Source organism: Sapajus apella, unplaced genomic scaffold (genome assembly GCF_009761245.1).
Source record: "Sapajus apella isolate SASKATOON/1434 unplaced genomic scaffold, GSC_monkey_1.0 scaffold10, whole genome shotgun sequence".
Classification (NCBI taxonomy): domain Eukaryota; kingdom Metazoa; phylum Chordata; class Mammalia; order Primates; family Cebidae; genus Sapajus; species Sapajus apella.
In genome coordinates, this window is record NW_022436950.1 from 39,164,399 (window position 1) to 39,181,413 (window position 17,015).

The window sequence follows — 17,015 nt, forward strand, 5'->3', positions numbered from 1 at the left end:
AAACAGAGTGATGACTGAAATATGAATTTCATATGAAGATACTTAGACTGGTATTTTTTTTTGCTTAATTTGGAGAAAAAAATTCAAGGTTGCATTTTCATTCAAAGGCATTTCAATGTACTCAACCCACTGTTAGAACAACTTCACTGAAAAGCATTTTAAGGGCAAATGTCAGAAAAAAAAATTCAAATTTAAAAGCTCTGGCTTGGCCTCTTTTGAAAAGCAAGGTTAGCCTTTGGTTTAGAAATGTCACTGCCTACTAAGTTCTTTGTAGGGGGAAGAAAGAAAATTGAATGTTTTATTTAAACAGGTCATTAACAGTCAATACTTATTTGAAAAGGCTTGCTTTCAGAGGCAGATAAAAGCTTCCAATCACTTAGAATATCACTTGAGCAGATCTAGGGCAAGATGTGCTGATGCAAGTTTGAGACCTTTATGGGAGAACATCTTCACTCAACAGCCCGGAGTGCTGAGTGCTTGTACGGCAGGCAGAGTCATCTGCGTGGCGCACACGGCGTATATGCTGCACGTACAAGGCAGAGCAGAACACAAAACACACTTTATGGCAGGCCCAGCTTTGAATTTTCCATTTTAGTACTGGTAAATGCTTATGAATGAAGATTAGCCATTTTTGCATGAAGTGCCAAACCACCTCCCCATAGCAGCAGAATGCAAATGGACGCAGAAGAGCAAAGGACAGCTAAAATAAATGCGGCAGATCTAAGGCAGTGCAAGCACAGGGGGAGGAGGACACACGGCAGGCTTTGTTAGCATTCACCTACGGCATGGTTTTTCTATTTAATTTGAAATTATTTCATTTCATAGGTCTCTGCTGGCTTGAGAATATAAATAAATGCCTTTTTCTAAAAGTGACCCAACGCTGGCTCCTATAAAGATCTGCTTCTGATTGCTGGGCTTTAAAGCAAACATGTTTCCATAGAGATGTGGGCGACCTGGACCTTGTGCAAGTACCTACTTGTATCAGCAACTCAATTATACTCAGTTCTTTTAAGATGCAATGATGTAAGCTCAAGTCTTTAAAATATGCCCATCCTCAGAGACGTCTCAGGAAAGGTGAAGTGGCCAGCGTTATGTGAAGCAGAGAAGAGGTTCAGCAGAATAAATGCCACCCTCTCCAAGCACACTGTAATTGGTTCTCTCCCTGCAAATCACACTGCTTTGCTCCCCCATCCCCCTCACCGCCCGCTGGCAAATCCCAAATCCCAGAGGGGTTTGGACAAAAGATCAAACATAGTTCTTTATACTCTGGAGCCCAAAGTACTTTACCATAAACTCTCCAATGTTGAAAAAGAGATATCATGCATTCCCTTTCTTCCTTTCCTTCCCCCATTTCTTTAGCTATGCGCAATTCCCATAGAAAGGGCAATGATTTTTCTTATAATTTGACAAACATTCATTAAACACCAACAATACGCCAGGGCCTGTAGGGAATGATGGCAATGGTTAAAGCTACACTTACTGAACTCTTACCGTATACCCAGCAATGCTCTAAGCAGGTTCCATGTATTAACGGTATCCTTTAATTCTCAGAATCGCCCTAAGCAGTGTGTACTTCTATTTTCATTATCACCATTTTATAGAAAAATAAATGGGAGTACAGAGAGGTAAGCTACTCACTAAGTCACACAGCTATTCAGTACCCAGCTGAGCTGAGATTCGAACTTACATCTCCTGGCTCCAGAGCTCTTGGCCCCAAAGGAACTTACAGATTAACGATGAAGACAGATATGTACACAAAAGCACAGGAGAGAGCCAGACAAGGAGGTGAGGCAGGAAATGAGATTCAGAACTAAAAGAATTAGAGTTGGAATTCACCTGGCTCAAGGTTCTTGGCAGAGCAACATTGGGGCTGAGGTCTGTCTAGCTTGAAAGATCCATCCCAGAGAGTCAGGCACAAAACAGTATTAGAGGCAGCCGTGCCATTAGAGGGGCTAGGGATGGGGCCGTATGCTTTTAAAACTTTTCATGGCATCTTTATATGCACAACACTATATATTCATAGCCAAAGGAAACATGGATTATGGTTCTGCAATATAACTCTGGACCAGCAAAGAGAACCCCTAAGTAAACCTGGCAAATAAAAGCTCTATGTTTACAGCTAACTCTGGGAAGCTGGCTCAGCTGTCATGGAATAAAAATGTGGAGAAGAAAATACAAAACATTAGCTGGGCATGGTGGCGCGTGCCTGTAATCCCAGCTACTGAGGAGACTGAGGCAGGAGAATTGCCTGAACCCAGGAGGCGGAGGTTGCGGTGAGCCGAGATCGCGCCATTGCACTCCAGCCTGGGTAACAACAGTAAAACCCCGTCTCAAAAAAAAAAAAAAAAAAAAAAAAAAAAGTGGAGAAGAAACCCATCATCTCTTCACAGCACATTCTGGTTTCAAAAACCTCTGTTCCCACAAACTCACAGTATTCCTAGTTCATTGAGTCAGAACTCTCCTAGTAAACATTTAATAATTTTCTCAAAGTGGCAGAGAAATTCAGGTTCTTCCTAGTTCCTTGAAATGTCACTGGTACTGGCTGAATAAAAACAGTATATGATGTACTGCCCCGAACACAATGGCATTTGGTGGGAAAGAAATACTTGGGAGCGAAGGCGGCGCTTGGACTTCCAGCCAGGAGAGCACCCACAGGCAGCCAGCGCCCCGTTTCCACCCCATTACTGTCCTTCCTAGGGTCTCCCACAAATGCAAACTCAACTCACTTTTTAAGGTTTCCTTGTGCTCCAAATCAGGGCTCTCCACCTACAGTTTCCAGCGACTGGCTTTCTCAGCAGGCAGATAAACTCTGTTCCCTAACTGACCACTTTTATCAACTTGCTTTTACTGTGACCAGTAAGTCATCTTAATAGTGACGCATGTGGAGCCAGAAACCAGGGTGGTAGCAGGATCTTGGGTGTGGCTGAGTAATCAGCAGTGGGCTGGTGGCCTTGGCCACCTGAGCAACAGAAAGACTCACCTTCTGAAAGATTGCTTGTTTCCTTTTTGTAAAACTGCCCAGGGTTTTTGCCTTCAGGCTCCTGTTAGTGAATCCCAGCTCTTCATCCTTCTTATCTTAGGGGAGGTATAGCTCTAAGTCTGAACTTGCAACCTATACACTGACTGCCCCTGAGGCTGAGAAGAGGCTGGGACTGTCGTCATCATACCAAAGGTCAGTTTCTGGGCATGACTGTCTGCTAAGGGCTTCTTAGCTTCCGGGCGACGCCAGGACAGACATATGAATCAATTAGTACACATTCTAGCACTGTACCCTGAAAAGGTTTCCTGGTTCTAGACCTAATTGAAAACAACTGTTAGCTAATTTTGCATTAAATGGAAAATGTACAAACCATGTCCAGAGGTATACATTTTATTAAGGGGCATGTGCTCACACAAGGGGGTCAAGTTCTTGCCTGATGTTTGTTCAGTTTAATAGAAAAAGCCAGGGTGAGAAGCATGTGGTAGGGTACCTTTGGGGCAGAGTGGAGAGTGGTTTCTTACCTGTCAGACCTGCTGTATCTACACACATATGTTACCTGTTCGCTGGTTTGGGGTTTAGAAATCTACACATACATTCTACATGTTCTTAGAAAAGCTCTCTTCCCTCCTGGATCAGGCTTCACTTGGTCCCTACCATCAGAGCCCATCTAGCTGACTGCACACAGGCAGGCGGCCTAGAAAGCTGCTACCACCAGCCCTGTGCCTGTTACCAACCACAGGATCTTGGGCCCTTAGATAATCTCAAAGAGGAAACACTGCCTATTTTCTGCTATACAGATTTTTCCTTATGTTCCTGTGACAGAAAACAAGCAATTGCAATTCACCAAGATTGAATCCCAGCTCTGCCTCTTACTAGTTTTGGGATTTAGGCAAGTACCTTGATCTAGGCCCTGTATCCTTCTTAGTAAAATGGGGATAATAATAGTAACTATGGCATAAAGTGGTAAGAAGGATGAAATGAGTCCATGTTTGTAAAGTGATTACAAGAGTGCCTGGCACACAGCAAGTGCTATAAAAGTGCTATAAAAAAATATAAATAGATTCCCTCATAGCTCATGTGGTGGCTTTCCCACTGTCCTCATTTTACAGGTGAGAGTCTAAGGATTATGAGGTTACCAACATGCATCAAGCCAGTAATGGAGCCAGCCCTTGAAACCTGACCTTCTGACCACAAATTGTCCTGGTGTGGCTATGCCCTTCCCTTTTCCATCTAATAGTGTCACCTGATGGAAGAGGTGGGGTGACTCCAGAGAGGAGAGAGTGGCGGCCCAAGGCTAGGGGCCTGACTGCAGCCCTGCTAAGGCCATAGGAATTCTCAGCGCTCTGTTTCCACAGGGTCATTTGTTTTCCATGCTTTTTAAACAGCTGCATTAGCAGAAGCAAATCCATCACTACAATATCACTTCCCCATAGAAAGGATCGGAAACCCATGGCAAGTCAAGGTTTCCTGCCTTGTAGCTATCAGATGTGCTCAGCGCTTTCGTGACCAAATTCACAGCTTAAGGGACTTGTCTTCAGAGGACAATAAACAGTCATAACATAGAAAGAGCAAAGTTCAAATAAATTCTTAGAGCTAATAAGGGAACAATCTAAAAATTACTAAACCTCCTTCCATACATTTTGATTTCAGGTAATTGTATCAACATGAGTAAAAGAATTAATATGATTTTAATTCCCTCGTTTATTCTAATGCAGTCACAGATAATAAAAACTCATTTTGATCATTTATTATATGCTCAAGATTCTAGGGGGTCATATTTACTATCTTAGTGAACTTTCCGTTTCTAGCTGTAATAAAAAATAGAAATTTGTCACCTGAAATATGCTGTAATGGGAAATTAATAAGTACTTTTAAAGTGTTTCAAATATACAAGACTTTAACAGATTTAATACATTACAAAAAGAATTCTTTCCTTTTAAAAAAGACTGCTTCTGATAAATTCCACTTTGCCTTTCTCTCTTCCAAAGTTCCAAATACAATGCCTTTGACAAGCTAAGTGTTCAATGAAGACACATGGAAAGAAATGAATAAATGTCCTCTCATTTTATTCTTCATGTCTTGCTTGCAATGAATTTTTAATAATTTTTTTTCTCCAGTTTTTAACCCCTCATTCTAAATTATCACTTTAAATGCCATCCTTTTAAAACCAGCATTGTCAGGCTGGGCACAGTAGCTTACACTTGTAATCCCAGCACTTTGGAAGGCTGAGGTGGGTGGATCCCTTGAGTCCAGGAGTTTGAGTGCAGCCTGGGCAACATGGCAAAACCCTGTCTCTACTAAAAATGCTAAAATTAGCCAGACGTGACTGCACGTGCCTGTAGTCCCAGCGACAAGGGAAGCTGAAGTGGGAGGATCGCTTGAGTTCAGGAGGTCGAGGCTGCTGTGAACTGTGATCATGCCACTGGCACTCCAGCATGGGTGACAGAGTGAGACTCTCTCTTAATAACAAGAAACCCAGCATTGTCCAACATTGTTCTAGCCACATCATTTCACACACCTTCAAATCCACTCTGCTGTTCCTCCCAGCATACCTCCAACCCTGCAATGTCTTTTAGTCATTATCAGAGTCAAGGTCTAATCATGAGCACTCAAACCCTCCATATCTTCCTTACTGGGCCCCATGTATCCCCGTCTTTAACCTAGTAACTTCCCCAGCATCTTCTATTGATTTTATTTCTTCTTAATGCACAGCCTTTTAGGATAATCAAATCACTATGCTATAGCCCTCTAGTTTGTCTCCATCAAAGCCTACGCTTTTGTCCAAAAAATTAACCTTTTCTATGGAGTATTTAAAAAAATAATTCATCTTCACCCAATGTTAAACCTAATTAACTATTAACCTCACCACTATATACCCATGTAACTCCAGTATCGATAGGGACTTCTTTTTCCTTTTGAGATGGAGTTTCATTCTTGTTGCCTAGGGTAGAGTGCAATGGAGTAATCTCGGCTCACTGCAACATTTGCCTCCTGGGCTCAAGTGATTTTCCTGTCTTAGCCTCCCAAGTAGCTGAGGTTATAGGCGCCTGCCACCACACAAGGCTAATTTTTGTATTTTTAGTAGAGATGGAGTTTTGCCATGTTGACCAGGCTGGTCTTGAACTCCTAACGTCAGGCGATGCACCTGCCTCGGCCTCCCAAAGTGTTGCAATTACAGGAGTGAGCCACTGCACCCAGCAAATAGGGACTTTTATTGCTGTTGGCACCTATATGCACTTTATGGACCCTTCATAAACTGTCTTATGGCCTGCCTTGGCTACACTCTAAGTTTGTAGCATAAAAGGCTGGAGAGCAGACACATGTCCTCCTTTCTTTGCACGAAGATCTAACCTGCCCTATGACTCAACTCACAATGTGGGAAGTTCAGAAGGTACCAGATGCTTCCAACGGTGTACAAGCATTAGCAATACATAGTTTAATCTCTTCCAAATCATTTTTCTGAAGATTGAATGAATCAAAAGTTTTTAAATACAGTGGCTCAAATAATACACAGGTCTCTCAGCTAAATATAATACCATATGTATTATTTCCCTTTGTAAGACTTTGGTAGTCATTTAATCTACCTAACACCAATTTTGAAGTGTAAATGTATTAGGTTTTGATCACCTGTTTGGTGAAATAGATCCATCTCTCACAGCTTTGATTCCATTTATACCCATTCTTGATTGACTTGTAGAGACAAATAATCAGGAATGTCTGTATTTTTATTTTTTTACTAATGCTAACAAGTTCATTATCTAAATGTGGGACATGTCCTTTGAGTGTACTCCCCTGGGCTAGACACTATATGTAGAGGGCGTCTGTCCCTATGAGAACTGAGACTCAATGCCTGTTCTTGGTGGGGGTATATATTGTCATGATGGGGGTGTCAAAATCAAGAAAAATGAGAATGTAACAAAGTAGTAAATAAATCATTCTGAAATGACTACAACCATGTACACAAAGTGGCTTCTACAGGGATGAGATGGCCTTAGTTTAGGTGAGCTTAATCAAAGAGGGCTTCAGAGAGGGGATGCTCTTTTGCACTACTTTCAGGCAATACTGGCAATGATGGGAATGGCACTGCAGGTATGAGGAAGAGTGAAAGTAAAACTTCTCTTGCAGAAACCGTGAGTAACGTGTGAAGCCAGAAAGAAAACCTACCGGCTTAGCACATGGAAGTCAATTAATAAATATTTACTGGGGGTCAACGATTTGTCTCTGCAAGATGCAATGTGTTTAGTTAATTACAATGCAGTGTAATTTTAAGATTGACTCCTGCAGGAGCTAAGATTAGCAGGTAGTAAGCAATGAGATGACATCAGAAGGCAGTATTTGAGGTGTCTATAGGGTGTGGTTTATACTTGTCCTGTTCGTAATGCAGCTAGAGGTAATATGCTTGTTTCATTTTTCTTTTAGTAAATGGGAGAGTTCCTTCTCATCCTACCTCACCCCAATTCTCCCTCCCACCCCAATGTCATTTTTGGTTACATGGTTCTGAATCTAGATCTTATGCATTTTCTCTGTTATTCTTGAAATGCTGAATTGAAAACAGGATCTTTCAAAATAACTTCTAATTGGTGCAGGCTGACTTTCTGTACTTCAAGTTTTGTAAAAATAGATGCTTTAATCTGACAAATATTAAAAGGCTTCAAAACAAACAAAACTATATAGGTAAGTTACACGTACCTCTACGAAAGTAACTCATAAATTATATTTAACATTCCATTTGGTTTTGTGTTTACTTATTTGTTTTACTAAATACTTCTCTTAAAAATGTGAGGAGGTATAAGAAAGGGAAAATGTCTTCAAAACTTAATCTACATTTGTATCTATTTCTGAATGGCTACCAGCCAGTCTTTATGTCTTGGTTTCATTTTTCATTCCAAGCTTTCAAACAATACTTTACTAGACAGAATGTGACCACTCTAGATGTCTTATAGAGAACATAGGGTGAAGACTGAGGAAAGACTCTAATGGTCACAGTATTAGTCAGTTTTGTTATTTTTTTTTTCCTCTAAGGCAGTCAAATTTAGCATAGGGGGATTATATACCAACTTTAGTGACATTAATGTTAATAAGTTCTGATAACCCACTACTATCAGACCAGCCTAGTCAGTTTTTGAAGAATCCTAAAGCCATGCTATATGGTGGGGAAAAATTAATTTAGCTTATGACAAAGCATTTTCCTTCAAGCCTCTGAATCATCACTCTCTTGCTTTACAAAGACTTCTTACATCTGACAGCTCTGCCATGCCTTTAGCAATAGCTATCATTTACTGACCACAGTCATTCATTCATTCAGTATCCATTTTAGCACTTAGTGGGCATCTCCTCTGTGCCAGGCACCATCCTAGGTGCTGGAGCTACAACAGCAAACAAACCAAACAAAACCCCCTTTAGGCACCACACTGGATGATTCTATTTCACTGAGACCTCACAACATACCTGCCTGTAGGCATTTATTATCTCCATTTTAGAGATGAGGGAACTAAGGATTATATGTTAAGGCCCAGGTGCCAGAGTTAGTCAATAGCAAGGCTAGGACTAAAACCTCTCAAACTAACTCCCAAACAGGTGCTCATTCCACTAGTCTGGTGCCATTGTTTTGGTTCAATGCAAATAAAGGGAATATGTAGCTTAAAAATTATTTGGAGAGTTCATTCCAGTTGTGACATCTTAGTACTCACAAAAATTAGAATCGTAGATGTAAAGCTGGCTGGACAAAAATGGCAAAGGGGGAAGGAAAATTATCAATGGGAAGAACAACATTTTCTCATTGCTTTAAATGTTGCTACCCACTTCCCAGTGAGAACAAATCACCATGGGATACCCTTTCCTGGCTACCTGCCACATTCTTTCTCACCCATTCCTTAACTATTATCCCCTTATGTTCCTTTCCCTTTATTCCTGTGACATATGGTGTTGCTAAAGAGCAGGTGAAGCTGTCCTGGGAGACAGTGAGACTCCTGTCACAGAATCTGTTCAAGCAGAAGCTGGCTGACCACTGAATGAGGATGACGGAGAGGGAATTCACTTACAATTCAGGAAGATGGGGACCTCTGCCTTGTAACTCCAGAATTCCAAAGGGAGAAACAGGGTTGTTTTTGCAGTCTTTTCCCCTGGGTTTCCCATGAGGCATCTAGAGTGGTCTCATTGTCTTAGTCATGTGTTGTCTGAAAGCTTGAACCAAAAATTGAAGCCAAGTCAAGTTCAGCTGATACCCACAAGGCACACTGCCAGAAGTCAATTATTTCCTTTGGGTTTCTATGCCTGGGAGTCTGAGATGGTCATGGAAAGAGCCTTTCTTCCTGCAGGCAGGGCCAGAAATGCCTCACATCTACGGCTTTGTTAGAAAAGAGTATGACTTACCATTTAAAGCAAAATCTAAAGAAGCTGTTGGATGACACAAACAAATACCTTCTAACAGACTTTTGTGTTTGGTTTGGTTTGTAACTTAACTGAACTTTCATGAGAGGTATCTCCTCCTGGTCCTAACGTACCAACAGTCTGAAAGCTGGTAAAGCTTTAACATTGAACTCAACATCCAGTAACTGTTTTACTCTTCTGGAGTCCTGGGACTCTATGTATAAAGCACTTTATACATTCCTAAATTAATTTGTGGATAAGACATTTTGTCTTTGCAGATCTTGAGAACTTTATTCTTGAGAGTGCACTTATTCCTTATTTGACACAGTCTGGAGTCTTCTCATCCTGAGATATGCACTCCTGAACTATAAATGAATCCCCTAGTCAACATCTTCATTAAATAGCCATCCAGACCTTGCTCAAACATATTCTACAATGGGGATGCATGCCTACTAAATGAGTTTCTTCTGCACAAGTCTACTTGTGACTAAACCCTTAGCTAAAACATATTCTACAATGGGGACACAGGCCTCCTAAAAGAGCTTCTTCTACAAAGTCTATTTGTGACTAAACCCTTAGCTAAGATGGAGTCAACTGCCTTCCATGAATGTGCTAGCTCTGCCTTCAGACACTCCTTAAATCTGGTCATTCTTCCAAAACTCTCAGATTCATCTTACGTATGCTTTCTCTATCCTCATACAGAATTGTTCATAGAATCAAAGGATGTCAGAGTTGGAAAGGACTTTATATAATACATTCCTAAATTAATTTGTGGATAAGACATTTTGTCTTGTCAGATCTTGAGAACTTCATTCTTCCCACCCTGAGATACATATATATACTTAGTGGTTTTATTCATATTTTAATGCAGCCTAAGATTGTGTTTTCTTGGTAATCACATCACAGTATACATTGATCATAATAAGCCTACAGTCAATTAAAAACCCCAAGATTTCCTCATATAATCTGAGTCCCATTTCTCCAATCTTTACTTTTGCAGCTGATTTTTCTTTTCAGATCTTAAGTGCACATGTTTATATTTGGCTCAAATTAATTTTGTCTTACTAATTTGGCTGATTTCTCAAGCCTATTAAGGTTCTTTCGGCTAGCAAACCTGTAACTTTCCACTTTAGCTGTACATTTCACTTTGGTCATTCACGAATTGAAAGATATCATTTATGTCACTTATGCCATTAAGTACAAAATCTGGGCTTGAATCTCAGCTCTGCCACTTAGGAACTGTATGACCTTCAGGAAATTAAACTCTCTGTGTTGCAGTTTACTAATTTATAAAGTGGAAATAAAAGCTTATCAACTACATAGAATTGTGAAGATTAAATAAACTAATATAGAGTAACAAAATAGTAATAGACACATACGAGTTAAATAAATGTCAGTTATTTCTTTTGTTTCATCAAAATCATCATCATTCATGTCATTGATAACGAGAGATCTGGAATAGAACAGAGGTCTATACTGGTTACACTCTGCAATTACTTTGACCCATTCTTTAACACTTTCTGGGTTTGTTATGCAAACCCAGTTGTGGGATCCATTGAAACTATTCTGTTATTCAGTTCTTATTTCTCCATTAAATCCATAATGAAACCCTGAGACATTGTGAAAGCTGTGTTGATGAAATTCATATACACCCTATCTATTACATTCTCTTCACTTTGCATTCCAATTATTCTATTGAACAGGAAAATCACTTAGTCCTGCTTGACTTCTTGGAGCCTAATGATTATCACTTGCTTTTCTGAGTGTTTTCTGTTTTCAGAATAAATTCCAGAATTTCGCTGAGCTTTTATGTTTTCTCCTTTTGCCAATGGCCAAGCTTCTGGGGCTTTCTTCATTCTCTGACATTCTCCCAAGACGACTGACTACAGCAACAGTTGCAGGTGAGCAAGGCCTGGGGATGCAACTCGAGCCAGGCGGCCCCAATCCATGACAAGCCACTAGCATTACACTGCTGCGGACCTCACTTCCCTCTTACTCATATTTTGTCTTCCCTTACAGGTGAGAAATCAGTATTCTTGATTAAAAAGCAAGAATAAGAAGAGAGGCAGTCCTTTGTTTTTCTCTATCAGAGATCTTGTCTCTTTCTTGTCTTTTCTTCACAAAAGTAAAACAAATTTATATAATAAAAAAGATAAAAATAATATTGCAGTCTTGACAGAAATGATAACTATGTAATTATTTTTAAAATGCACAAAACTCAACATCACTAAGGTTCCAGTTTTCCATGTCTGGATTATTTTGTCACCTTTATTTTCTGTAAGATTGTTTCTTGTCAGCTTTTTATAGAATTCTTTATTATACTTCAGCTCACCCGAGATTCTGGGCTTCCTGATACTTTTCTAATGAGATTCTGTCTTTCTCTTTGGTATTTGCTCTTGGTTTTGGCCTCTCCTTGCATTCTTTGCAAATGGTCTTTTATGACTCTAGCATAATGGCTCCTGCCTGTAATCCCAGCACTTTGGAAGGCCCAGGTGGGTGGACTGCTTGAGGTCAGGAGTTCAAGATCAGCCTGGCCAACATGGTAAAACCCTGTTTCTACTAAAAATACAAAAAGTAGTTGGGCATGGTGGTGCACGCCTGTAATCCCAGCTACTCAGGAGGCTGAAGCAGGGAAATTGCTTGAATCTGGGAGGCAGAGGCTGCAGTGAGCCGAAATCGCACCACTGCACTCTAGCCTGGGTGAGTGCGAGACTCTGTCTCAAAAAATAAATTAAATTAAATACATACTCTTTTATACTTTGACTTAATTTGAACATGCCCTTTGCAGCCATAACTATCACTCTTCTATTTTTTTTTTGAACTATTAAATCTCTAATTCTAATCATTCAAACAGTTATGGACTGTTAGACTTGGAGTGCATGTGTGTGTGAGAGAGAGAATGTGTGCATTGTCTTTGACAATTTGGCAACATAATCATGATTATCAGGATTTCATTGTTGATTCTTTCATTTTATACATATACACACATATTTTTTATATGTATATGTAAAACTTATTGGGTTCAGCTATGCACCAGGTACTGTTTGAGGAGCTTTAGGAGTACCTAGAAAGGGCCCTAATTTGAATGTAGAGGTGGGCTTCTCATCTCTTCAGTCGTCTTCTTTTTTAGAGTCTCAGACTGTAGAATCATATCTTCCACTTCTCCGAAATATTTGGGATTTCACCCCTGCAGTCTGTAGTACAGTCTGCTATATCCGCCATCTGCTCTTTAGTTAGCACAAAAGCTTAAACATCATGGTTAACAATCCTCCAAGAGCTAACCAACAGCAGACACTCAATATGTATTTCTCAAACAAACTGATAAAAGTTCCTTCTACTTATATTTCATCATCCAATCTTTTCTTGGTTAAAATGAGACCCAATATAGCAGTTCCCTTCATTTCCTTTACTTCCCTAGAGAGAAAATGGCAGTGAGGCAAATTAGTATCTGAGACCCTATTTCCATTTAAACATGAATAAGACTCTGAGCGTACGCCCAAATAGCTTGTCTCTCATCATTCTTATTACCGCTGTGTCATTTTTGTACATTATAGCAGAACTAAATTATACCAATGCCCAATATGACTGAATGGTCTAAGATCATTTAGTCAACTAAACTATTTATTGTCCACCACGTGCGAGGAACTGTCCTGGACACTGAAGTTTTTTTGTTCTTTTTCCTTTTAACTTCACCAAGTATGCATCTTGTTTTGGGTTTTTAGATTCTCACACCTCTGCCCCGCTGAGAAGTTCGGGACTCCTGCTCCATGGAAACAACCCACTGCACTATTATAGTGAAAACGCTTATTTCCCTACTGTTTCTGTTCTGTTACAAATCCTGCCATTTGTCAACTTTTTTTAAGGGCAGATTAGTTAAAACCAGGTTTCTCAACCTTTTTATAATGAAAACTTTCTTATTTTCTTGTAACACTGTTTTAAATACCAAATTAAGTATAGTAATTTAAAAATCAGAACCATGAGACAAAATGTTACATTGTTTATAAACTACAACTCTTACAACTTACTAGTTAGGAACCATTTATCTAAATCTGAAAATAAATAACATTTTTAAAGAATATAGCCAAATTTACAATGTGATTCAGTTGATCATCAACATGATCAGTAACTTTCAGGATTTGAACTTTCATTTACATATCTGTATACTTCATAAGTAGCATAAAAACTGGAATTCACCTTCAATACTAGGATATGTAAATATGTGTATTCCTTTCCTAACTTCTTTAGTTTACTTTCTAGAAAGTAATTTAAGTAATCTATAATCAAATGTGAATACTGCACTCAAACAAACCACATATTTTCAATATGAAATAAAGATATACTCTTTTCTTGAAAAATATAGATATTCATCTAGGCTTCTGTACCAAGATTTTGTCATCAGATCATTTTCATTGACTATGATTTGAGTACAGAATAACTTGTCTGCAGAGAAACAACAAATCCATTTGTCTTTGCTGTTTTCCTAGTGTGTTGCTAAAAGACTGTGTTTTGTCCACACGAGGTCATGGCCCTGACCTGGAAGTGGGCTTTGCTGACTAAGCAGGTCAGAGATCATCATGATTGCAAAATAAGCAAGAAAGCATGAAAGTAATGAAGAAAGAGAAAGTGGGGGGAAAAACCCAACTAATGCTAATTAGCCTAAAAGCTAAGCTAAACACAGGTTTTTGCCCAAAGGTAAAAGAAAGGGTAAGAAAATGTTTCAGAAAAACAGACTAAAATTTATTTGTACTTAGAATACTGATGTTTCATCCTGTCAAATATATCTTTTCAATAATATTAAGACTTTGCAGTAAGGTTAAGAAGTAATTTTTGAAAAATGTTTAGTCTATTTCTGAGTCTTCAATTAGTGACAGTCACCAGCAAATGTTGAGCAAGTTTTGGAAAAATTAACTGCACTTATAGAAACTCTTAGTAAATTACTACTTTGGTTTATTACATACTATATATTAATAAAACATCTAAATGTGTTTAATTTACTAGCAAGAAGTACCTGAGACATGGTAAGATTTTGATTTCTATGGTAATAAGTTTTAGGTATGTAGAAGGCAACATCTTTAAAATTTGTAAGTCTCCAATACAATCTTGCAGTGTGACATGGATTCCTCCACTAGTTAGGCAAACATCACATGTGAGCTATTGCAATTATTTACAATTAATACTGCACACTTTTACTGCTGGCACGTTAGCTTGCATTTTCCTTTTATTTTCATATCAAATATTTCACACAGTCATGGTATTATGCCTATTACAAACTCAAGTCCATGAATAATCATCAATATTTGCAGACATTCTTATTTGATACTGCTGTTTTTATATAATAGTTTATTTAAATATATTCACTTGAAATACTTAGTATAACAAAAGATTTCATTAACTCCCTCTAGGTAAAAACAGATGGATATAAGAATAAGAAAGCAGACATAAGCAGAACCCCTGGCCTCAAGAAACTTTGTTTTTAGTGAGGTTTACCAGATAACTGAATAGAAAACAATATAATACAAGCTATTCAAGGGGAAGCACAAAGTTTTATTAGACCACTTTGAGTTGGGGGTAGGATGGGGCAATTAACAAAAATGAGGAGGGTCAAGGAAAGCTTCCAGGTGGATGTCAGGTTTAAGCTGGGCCCTGAAGTAGCTAGGTGAATGGGGCACAGTGAAGAAGAAAGAAAAAGGAAGAACATGATCCTTAGAAAAAAAGAAATACCCTAAGAATAAGGCCATAATGTTTCTGGTTAACCCATTATCCATATTAAAACTTTGTCAGCCTCAGTACCTCACTGTAGAGTCTGATCATCTCTGAGTTCACAGAGAGAGTCTAATGTATAGACTTTGAAAACTGAAAACCAGGCTTTGAAACATGGCAGCAACTGAGAAGTCCTGCTTAGGCAACCAGCCAGCGGCAGCCCCACAGTGGTCATATTGCTGTCCCAGCCAAGCTGGTACAGCTGTCATCCTCCTTGAGCCCCATGGTCTTTGGCTGTAAACAGGCCTAATGCCATCTATTCATCTATTTCATACTGATGTTGTAACGACGCTCCCCTTTCTTACCAGGAAACATTACTAATAATACGTACTTCACAGTGATTTTGTGGGCATTAAAAGATAATATAAGTAAACCTACATAATGTTAGCTTGTGAGTAGTAGGAATACAGTTCTGCTGTTTTTTTTGTCCTGTGATAATGCAAAAGCTGTTCTCTGGGAATCTGATTGACCCAGCAAAGATAGGAGAAAATCTGTAGCCTTCACTTCATTCACTTAGACCAGGAGCTACCCAACTGATTTAATTGACCTGAAGCACATCAATGAATTGGGAAGATTTTCCTTTTTAGAGAGACTTTCTTAATAATTAATAAAACAAAACAAAAAATTTACTTAAGAAAATAATACACCAAGTTTATTCTTCCATCTGGAATGCTTCATTCTAGAATGGCCACCCAACCTGGGACTCACGGCACTTACCTGGATGACTACAACTGGTCCTTCTCTGCTCCCTGCTGGGAACTTCCCTCCCCTACCTCTCCACAGACCCCAACAAGCCTTCAGATATTCCTGCAGTCCAGGCAGAAAGGAAAAAGAAAATGGAGAATTGCTTTGGGGAAGGACCTATGAGTGGTGATACCTGAATGGTACTAGAATATATGTCCCATAACTTGGCAACAAGTGAAATAAAAATGACTTTTGAGAGTTGAGATATAAAATCAATAAATGACGAATCCTAGGAGAGGCTTCAAAGTCCTCTTAAAGTGACTGGGCCAGTTGAAGACTTGACTGTTGCCATTGACATTAAGAAAGAAGTCCATCGACCACCTAAACACAGGAACAGAGCACACAGAAGGAAACCTTGCCCATCTGAACACTGTCAAGGCCGAGATACAGCACTACGTTCCTTATGCTAAGTACTTCTCATAAATTATTTTATTTAGCAATTACAACAAACCGGTGGCATAGTTCATTCTAGTCTTCTTACCGAACAGGAAAGGAAACAGTGTGTTTCCTAGTGCTGCTGTAACACATTAGCACACATTTAGTGGCTTAAAATAACACAGATATCTTACCTTACAGTTTTGTAAGCCAAAAGTCTGACAAGGATCCCTTTTGGAAGCTCTAGGGGAGGATCTGTTTCCTTGTCCCTTCTAGATTATAGAGGCCACCCACGTTCTTCAGCTCATGTCTCCTTCCCCCATCTTCAAAGCCTGCAGCGTCCCATCTCTCTGACCATTAATCCATTGCCACATCTCCCTCTGACTCTGAGCTCAGCCGTAATATCTGATTTTTTATCACTCTCCAAGAACCAATTTTCACCCCCTTGGAGGCGATATTGCCCCGTCGAGAATTCATGGTCTATTCAAACAGGAATACTAATACTGAATGAGTGCCTATTGTTGATCTTCCACCATAACCTCCCCAGTTTTCCTTTCTCTGATATGTGCCAGCCATGCAGTTTGAGACTGATCTAAGGCTTTAAGCGTTGACCACAGAAACTGATGCTGAAAAGATACATACTAAAGCACTCAGCCAATGAGACTTTTCATTATTATGTTATCTCTACAACAGACAGTAGAAATGCTAACATTTATATATCAAATGAACAGCTATGAAACATATTTTCAATGTCCTAATAATATCCTCTGTACATGTAAATTAATCC

The 17,015-nt window shown here is 39.3% G+C and overlaps 1 protein-coding gene across 13 annotated transcripts in view; it reads right to left on the bottom strand.

Annotated features, from left to right (window-relative positions):
- Positions 1-17,015, bottom strand: part of SPATS2L (spermatogenesis associated serine rich 2 like) — a 168,404-nt gene that overhangs the window by 95,554 nt on the left and 55,835 nt on the right. Inside the window, exon 1 of one of the 13 annotated variants that reach the window (XM_032278737.1) lies at positions 2,981-4,224. The exons of 11 other annotated variants lie outside the window; for them this stretch is intronic. The gene's annotated coding sequence lies outside the window, so the exon portion shown is untranslated. Of the gene's footprint in view, positions 1-2,726; positions 2,960-2,980; positions 4,225-17,015 lie in introns of those variants that run through there. One more of the 13 variants, XM_032278738.1, reaches the window with a different exon arrangement.